Here is a 9,038-nt window from a genome sequence, read left to right as displayed (position 1 = left end):
TCCGGGTACGCTCTCTCTGGACTCTCTTCCAGACGTCTTGTCTCCGGGTGCGCTCTCTCCAGACTGCTCCAGGCGACACCCATCTTTGTTCTCTTCTTCTGTCTCCGCCCACATCGAGGGTGGTCCAGGGGCAACTTCAGTTCCAGGGGCAGTTCTCTCACGCTGATGGACACTTCCAGCATCACAGTCTCTGTTGGTGGGCGCGGTTTCCGCTTTTGGCGCCATTCTTCGACCTGGCCCACGATGGGAGGTGGCCTCTTGCCACTCTCTGGCACGCCCATAATGGCGTCCGCTCTTCCAAGGCGGGAAATCTTCGGAAATGGCGGGAATCGTCTCCCAGTGGCGGGAAACTCCATGGATGGCGGGAAAAAGCTGCAAATGGCGGACAACCGGCGGGAAACGACCTGTGATGGGGTCCGTTGGCGGGGACCCTCCGGAACCGGCAGGAGACTTCTTTTTAAGGTAACGATGAACTTTTCTTCAGGCACGCAGTACCCGGTTGTTGCGGGCACGTTATCCTGCCGACTACGCCAAAGTTGACGCGCCCCCTGGGCCAGTGTTGTTGGGGATACCCGGAGCCGGATCAGATGGGGGTTGTAGTCTCCGAGTGGCTGTGACCCGGTCCGTGCCCAGGGTGTCAAGCTCAGTGTGTGGCAGTCCTTATGATGTTACTAGATGTTCTTTTGTGTCGACTACGCCACCCGTTGAATTGCGGTCAATACGGCCGCCGCTGCAGCAGGGTCCGCTGAGGCTGGTGATGTATGTGCAGCTCAGGTAGTATAACCCCCAACGGGAGGGGTAAAGCCTCAGGGGGTCAGTTGCAGAGGATGGGGGTTGTGGTGGTGCAGCGGGGATGGAAATGAGACTCAGAGTCGGGCTGTGCAGTTCAGGGTTTGTTTACTTACTGCAGTTGTTCTGGTCACTCCGGCCTTAAGTGACCACCCGAGCCGTGCTGCGTCCACCAGGTCCTGGACTCGGCCAACCCCCAGGTGATTCTGGAGCGTGGTCCTGAGCTCCCTTTCTGTCCTGTCCTCTTCTCTGGCCTTCCCCACCAGGGATCCACCTATGTCCGGCTCCCTCGGGCCTCTTGGTGGTAAACCCTTGTCTCTGGGTTCCCTGACCCTATTCCTGGTCTGCCTTCCGGGTGGATTTAGTGGGTGATCGTGGCAGATCGATCCTGCCCACGACCTCCGGTTCCTGGCTAAGGTGTGCTGTAGCCTCTGCCAGCTTGGGATCCGGTACCCTGTTGCCAACTCTTCACCCTCTGGTCTAATTTGGGCTCTTGGAGTTCCTTCTTTCTCCCCCTCTGGGTCTTTCTTTCTCCTCTCTCTCTCTTGGCCTTGGAGCTGCTCTTCTCCTCTGCTCTGACAGACTGACCTCACTCTGCAAAAGACTGACGTCTCACAGACTGACCTCACTCTGCAAAAGACTGACGTCTCACAGACTGACCTCACTCTGCAAAAGACTGACCCTGATCTAAGATGGTTCCCACCTTATATACTCCCTCTATGTGTGAGCTCAGGTGACCAGCACCCAATGAGCTCCTAACTTTACCCAGACTGCTCCCCCTATCTGCCCCTACACTACTGGGATGTTCCACCCCCCTCCCACTCCAGCCAGGAACAGACACTGTTGTACCTGCACATTTCTCTAGTGGGAGTACCATCGGTCTGTTCCTCGGAAATGGGATGTGTGTAGTGCATGCAGCTAACTGAGCTCAGTTCCACACTCCATCCTTACCCGGGAGTGGAATACCACACCTCTGGGTTGAGGTGCAATACCCCTGTAGCAGCCGAATCCTCAGGGTGCTACATTCCCCCCTGGTAAATCACAGCACGTCCTCGGGCTGTAAGATATAAAAACATCAAAAACATACAATTTTTTTTCATAAACATAAACATATAAAACATATAAAACATCATCAGCAGCAATAAACTTTTCATATAAACATTCTTGTTTCTGGTTCCTCCGGTCACGGTGCAACTTGTGACCGGGTAAAGTGCGACAGTCTCTCTTGGAATAAAACAGTTTCCTATAAAACCGGTAGGGGGCGCTTTAGGAAGCGCAACTATATACAAGGGGATATGGCCGCTCTCAGTCCTCGGCCAGGTATTAGGGAGGATTGACCGCTCTCAGTCCTCGGTCAGTGGGAATAGGGACACACGGGGTTAACAGTTCACACTTTTGTCCCAACGGGGAACATATTTTAAATAAGTAACAGTTCTTGGTACCCCGACGGGCAACTTTATACAGTCTCTCTCTACCGTACTTCAACGACGGCGTCCTCCTGCTCCTTCTTTAGATTCTTCAGACCCGTCCGGGTCCTCTTGCTCCTCCTCACACCGCAGCTCCTCCTCCGTCAGGCGATGCACATGGAGGGCGTAGGGTCCTTTGGCACACTTGTGCCGGGTGAAGGTGACCTCGTCCCCTACATACAGGTCACGACCTCTGTGTCCCTCCGGCAGATGGCTTTCTATGTCTCTGCGGGTCACAAAGACGTCGCCGGGGGTATGATGGTCTCTAATAAAGCCCCATCCGTGCTGCATGTTGAATTTTATCACAGTCCCGGTGGAAGGGGGACCATGAGCTGCACGGGGATTCCTCCTGGTCCGGCTCTTCTGCTCCGCGCTCCTTATCTGCGCTTGCTGTTCCCGGACCCGCCTCTCTCTCCGCTCCCTCTCGAAGACCTCGAGCTGCTGCCGGCAGCACTCTGCACGCTCTGCTGCGGCCGCCCGAGTCTCCTGAGTGAACCCCATGAGGTCTTCTCCGGTGGGGTCCCACTCGAACTGTGCCTCCTCCAGCGGGGGCGAGGTCCTCTTTACGGGCTTCGGAGCCGGAATCAGGGGCTCGCACATGGGCCTTGCTCTCTGGAGTTCCAGCTGAATGTACTCCTGGGGCCATATGAAGGGCTGCCCATCCGGGCACGTATGCTGGGCGAATAGATCTTCACCCAGGTGCGGCACTCTAGATGCTGAGGGCGCGTTGATGGTAGCGGCGCCCGGGTTAACCAGGCCTTGCGACCAGGCCTGGGGCACCTTAAAGGCAAAGGGCACCGTAAGAACGGCGGCGCCCTGGGTTATTCGGCCCTGCGACCAGGCCGGTGGCTCCGCGGAGGTAGGGGGCGCTGTTGGTATTGCGGCGCCCGGGGGTACTAGGCCTTGCGACCAGGCTGATGGTATTTCCTGCTTTGCCACGCTCGAGGTCGAGACGTGTGACGTCACAGGGGTCGCGGCCGCGGTTTCCGGTTGAGGCCTAGTCGGCGGCGGTGACGATGCAGCGACGGGCACGGCAGGGGGAATTTCGGGCTCAGCGACGGGGAGCTGGGGCAGGCACGCGGTTTCCCGGCTCGGGGTATAGACGTCCCCTTTACCTGCCTCCGTCCGTTCAGCTCCCTTCTCGGCGCCGTCTCCTGCCTTCATTCCTCCTGCGCCATCCTCAGAGGCGGTCTGTCTCCTCGTCTCGGGTGGCGTGCTCCGCTGACGGGTTTCGGTCTGCTGGGCCATCTCTCGGCTCCACTCCGCCAACGTCTCCCGCTGCACCCGGGCCATCCTCCGTGCGAGGCCCTCCAGCGCGGTCTGTGCACACTCCCGGTCTCGGGGGAGCTGTGCCAGGATCTCCACTAAGCCTAGTGGGGTTGTTGCTTGCAGCAGGCTCCTGACCACTGGGTCGGTGCTGCCTGTCTCTCCCTCCATCTCCGGGTACGCTCTCTCTGGACTCTCTTCCAGACGTCTTGTCTCCGGGTGCGCTCTCTCCAGACTGCTCCAGGCGACACCCATCTTTGTTCTCTTCTTCTGTCTCCGCCCACATCGAGGGTGGTCCAGGGGCAACTTCAGTTCCAGGGGCAGTTCTCTCACGCTGATGGACACTTCCAGCATCACAGTCTCTGTTGGTGGGCGCGGTTTCCGCTTTTGGCGCCATTCTTCGACCTGGCCCACGATGGGAGGTGGCCTCTTGCCACTCTCTGGCACGCCCATAATGGCGTCCGCTCTTCCAAGGCGGGAAATCTTCGGAAATGGCGGGAATCGTCTCCCAGTGGCGGGAAACTCCATGGATGGCGGGAAAAAGCTGCAAATGGCGGACAACCGGCGGGAAACGACCTGTGATGGGGTCCGTTGGCGGGGACCCTCCGGAACCGGCAGGAGACTTCTTTTTAAGGTAACGATGAACTTTTCTTCAGGCACGCAGTACCCGGTTGTTGCGGGCACGTTATCCTGCCGACTACGCCAAAGTTGACGCGCCCCCTGGGCCAGTGTTGTTGGGGATACCCGGAGCCGGATCAGATGGGGGTTGTAGTCTCCGAGTGGCTGTGACCCGGTCCGTGCCCAGGGTGTCAAGCTCAGTGTGTGGCAGTCCTTATGATGTTACTAGATGTTCTTTTGTGTCGACTACGCCATCCGTTGAATTGCGGTCAATACGGCCGCCGCTGCAGCAGGGTCCGCTGAGGCTGGTGATGTATGTGCAGCTCAGGTAGTATAACCCCCAACGGGAGGGGTAAAGCCTCAGGGGGTCAGTTGCAGAGGATGGGGGTTGTGGTGGTGCAGCGGGGATGGAAATGAGACTCAGAGTCGGGCTGTGCAGTTCAGGGTTTGTTTACTTACTGCAGTTGTTCTGGTCACTCCGGCCTTAAGTGACCACCCGAGCCGTGCTGCGTCCACCAGGTCCTGGACTCGGCCAACCCCCAGGTGATTCTGGAGCGTGGTCCTGAGCTCCCTTTCTGTCCTGTCCTCTTCTCTGGCCTTCCCCACCAGGGATCCACCTATGTCCGGCTCCCTCGGGCCTCTTGGTGGTAAACCCTTGTCTCTGGGTTCCCTGACCCTATTCCTGGTCTGCCTTCCGGGTGGATTTAGTGGGTGATCGTGGCAGATCGATCCTGCCCACGACCTCCGGTTCCTGGCTAAGGTGTGCTGTAGCCTCTGCCAGCTTGGGATCCGGTACCCTGTTGCCAACTCTTCACCCTCTGGTCTAATTTGGGCTCTTGGAGTTCCTTCTTTCTCCCCCTCTGGGTCTTTCTTTCTCCTCTCTCTCTCTTGGCCTTGGAGCTGCTCTTCTCCTCTGCTCTGACAGACTGACCTCACTCTGCAAAAGACTGACGTCTCACAGACTGACCTCACTCTGCAAAAGACTGACGTCTCACAGACTGACCTCACTCTGCAAAAGACTGACCCTGATCTAAGATGGTTCCCACCTTATATACTCCCTCTATGTGTGAGCTCAGGTGACCAGCACCCAATGAGCTCCTAACTTTACCCAGACTGCTCCCCCTATCTGCCCCTACACTACTGGGATGTTCCACCCCCCTCCCACTCCAGCCAGGAACAGACACTGTTGTACCTGCACATTTCTCTAGTGGGAGTACCATCGGTCTGTTCCTCGGAAATGGGATGTGTGTAGTGCATGCAGCTAACTGAGCTCAGTTCCACACTCCATCCTTACCCGGGAGTGGAATACCACACCTCTGGGTTGAGGTGCAATACCCCTGTAGCAGCCGAATCCTCAGGGTGCTACAGATGCACCATTTCTGGGACTGCTGAGGGGTGATATTATTAGCCGCAGAGGGGGATAGTATTCATGGCCCCTTCCCTGGCTATTAATATCAACCTGCAGCTGTCTGTTTATGCTTTTCTTGTTATAGTTTATAGGGGGACCCTGCGTCAAATTTTTCTGGGGTCCCCCTGTAATCTATCCAGTAAAGGCTAAACAAACAGCAGTGGGCTGATATTAATAGCCAGAGAACATTGTTGGCTAATGGCCCCTTTCCCGGCTACTAATGTCAGCCCCCAGCAGTCAGCTTTCCCTCTGCTGGTTATAAAAATGACGCAGGAGCCCACAGCATTTTTTTTTACATTTGTACCCACGATCCGGACGTAACTGTGCTCTGGACGCATATTTTTGCTGCGTCCAAAACGTGGCATTTTATTGAACGCAGGTGAATTCACATGTGTTCACTGAACCATGCGTATTCACCGCATTCAATACATTCTAGTGGTCAAATTTCTTTTGTGGAGACTGGGGAATTTGACATGCTGCGGTCCTGAAAGACGCGCTGCATGTCAGTATTCACGGGTGATTTGCAGCCTCTGATGCATGCATAGTGGACATGGGATTTCTAGAGATCCCATCCACTATGCTGTAACATCTGGATGCTGCAGGTTTGATGTTGTATAAACACGCAGCTTCAATCCTGCAGCGGCTCCTGACCGTGGCCACCTACTCAAACTCACCCACAGCATGTCAATTTCTGTAGCCGACACGCTAGTCGCTGCTGCAGATTTTGACCGATTGAAGTGTCATTATATGCGGTGGATTCACAAGTACCGACAGCAAAAGTGCAGCATTAGAACATTGCATTTTGGACGCAACAAAAATACGCTGCATCCAAAGCGCTGCTTGTTGCTGTTTGTGAGGACGTAGTGGCTAGCGAAACAGCTGTGAGTCGTTATTAATGGCCAGGGATCATGTTTGCAAATAGCACCTTCCCATGCTAAGAATAACAGCTCACAACTGCCACATAAATTACATGAATAGAAATGCTAATGGAGATTGGGTGAATGGGATCAGCTGACACCTAGCTCTCTTGTTTGGTGATGACAATGTTTCAATCAGACCTTTTCATGACCAAACCTAATTAAAGTAAAGTAAGGAGTTAAATAAACACACAGACACAAAGCAAACACTTTATTTGAAGTACAACAGACACATTCTTTAACCATTTTAATTAACCAACATACTCACCCCAGTTCTGACAGTAATCCAAGGGTTTAAGCAATGTCCCACCAAATAACTTTATTTAGCTCCAAAAAGCATTCATTGATGTACAAAAACGCTTCAAAAACTGCATAAAAAAATGCATCAAAAATGTTTCAAAAACGCACTGCATTTTTCCTGCCAAGGAATGCTCGGGAAATTTCTGCTTCAAATCCTGATCGTGTGCACATAGACTTAGGGTGCAGTCAGACGGCCGTATAAATCGAACCGAGATTGAAATGCAGGGCCAGGGCTGCCACCAGGAATTTCAAAAAAAATTTTGGGTCACTTGAGACTCTGCCCAGGCTCCACCCCAGTTCTGCCTCCACCCCTCGAGCCTTACATAGTCCCACCATCCACTCTTGGAAAAACTCCACTTCTGTACCACATCCTTACCAATCACACAATAAGGCTATATGTGTACGTTCAGGATTTGAATGCAGAAATTTCTGCAGCATTTCTGCATCTCTTGGCAGGAAAAACACTGCAGAAAAAACATGCATTTTGCCGCGATTTTAACTTGTTTTTTATGCGTTTTTAATGCGTTTTTTTAATGCGTTTTTGGACATGAATGAATGCTTTTTGGAGCTAAATAAAGATATTCGAAAAAAGAAACGTGGGACATTGCTTCAACCCTTGGATTACTGTCAGACCTGGGGTGAGTATATTGGTTAATTTAAATGATTAAAGAATGTGTCTGTTGTACTTCAAATAAAGTGTTTAATCTGTGTGTGTTTATTTAACTCTTTAATTTACTTTAATTAGCTTTTAGTAATGAAAGGCTCTGATTGACACCTTGTCATCACCAAACAAAAGGGCTCGGTGTCAGCTAATCCCATACACTCAATCTCATTAGCATTTCCATTCAAGTCATTTCTGGGGCAGCTGAGAGCTGCTATTTTTAGCCTGGGAAGGTGCCATTAGGCAAACATGTTCCCTGCTATTAATAACAGCTCACAGCTGTTTTGTTAGCCGCTACATCCTCACTAACAGCAATAAGCAGCGCTTTGGATGCAGCGTATTTTCACTGCGTACAAAACGCTGTGTTCTAATTCTGCACTTTTGTTGTTAATACATGCGAATCGACCGCATATAATGACACTTCAGTTGGTAAAAATTTGCAGTGGAGACTAGCGTGTCCGATACAGAAATTGACATGCAGCAGGGTGAGTTTGGGTACATGGCCACGGTCAGGAGTGGCAGGTTTGAAGCTGCATGTTTATGCAGCATCAAACCCACAGCGTCCAGATATTACAATATTGTGGATGGGATCTCTAGAAATCCCATGTCAAAAATATGCTGCATCCAAAGCGCTGCTATATCCGGATCGTGGGCACATAGCGTTAAAAAAAAATGCTGTGGGCTCCTGCGTCATTTTAATACCAGCAGAGGGAAAGCCGACCGCTGGGGTCTGATATTAGTAGCTGGGGAATGGGCCATTAGCTAAAAATGTTCCCTGGCTATTAATAACAGCTCGCAGCTGTTTGCTTAGCCTTTACTGGCTAGATTACAGGGGGACCCCAGAAAAAAATTGACGTCAGTTCCCCCTATAAAATATAATCAGAAAAAGCTAAGCAGATAGCTGTGGGTTGAAATTAATAACCAGGGAAGGGGCCATGGATACTAGCCCCCTCCGCGGCTAATAATATCACCCCTCAGCATTCCCAGGAATGGTGCATCCATAAGATGCACCAAATCTGGTGCTTATCTCCGTTCTTCCCACTGTCGTGTAGCGGTGAGGAGTGGGGTAATGAGGTAATACCACCTTGTATTGGTGGCTGATATGAATCCCAGGTTAGTAACCCCGTAGTAAAGTTTTCAACGCTTTTTCAATAAAGACACGGCCTGAATAAAGTATTTTATTGAAATAAAATTACACACGGTTTTAATCATTTTTTTATTGTTCTCTCAATCCCCGACGCCCTCGTCTCCTGAAAAAAACACAAATAAAAAACAACCATATCCCTCACCTGTCCACTGTCACAACGTAATCCAGATTGTCCCCATGTCTCTCCATTCTGCCCCCATGTCGTCTCCTCCATTCTGCCCCTGTCTCTCCCATTCTGCCCTTATGTCATCTCCCATTCTGCCCCCATGTCATCTCCCATTCTGCCCCCATGTCATCTCCCATTCTGTCCCCACGTCACCTCCCATTTTGTCCCCATGTCTCTCCATTCTGCCCCCATGTCATCTCCCATTCCGCCCTCATAGTGCGGCTTTACAAAAAAGCTTCTCCTTACCTGGTTGCCGTTCCAGCGGCGACTCTCCTTCGTCGATCTGAGGCGCAGATGCCA

Source organism: Phyllobates terribilis, unplaced genomic scaffold, assembly GCF_046119375.1.
Source record: "Phyllobates terribilis strain yellow unplaced genomic scaffold, ASM4611937v1 Scaffold_430__1_contigs__length_1590877, whole genome shotgun sequence".
NCBI classification, from domain to species: Eukaryota; Metazoa; Chordata; class Amphibia; order Anura; family Dendrobatidae; genus Phyllobates; species Phyllobates terribilis.
Note: the sequence above shows the minus strand (reverse complement) of the source record.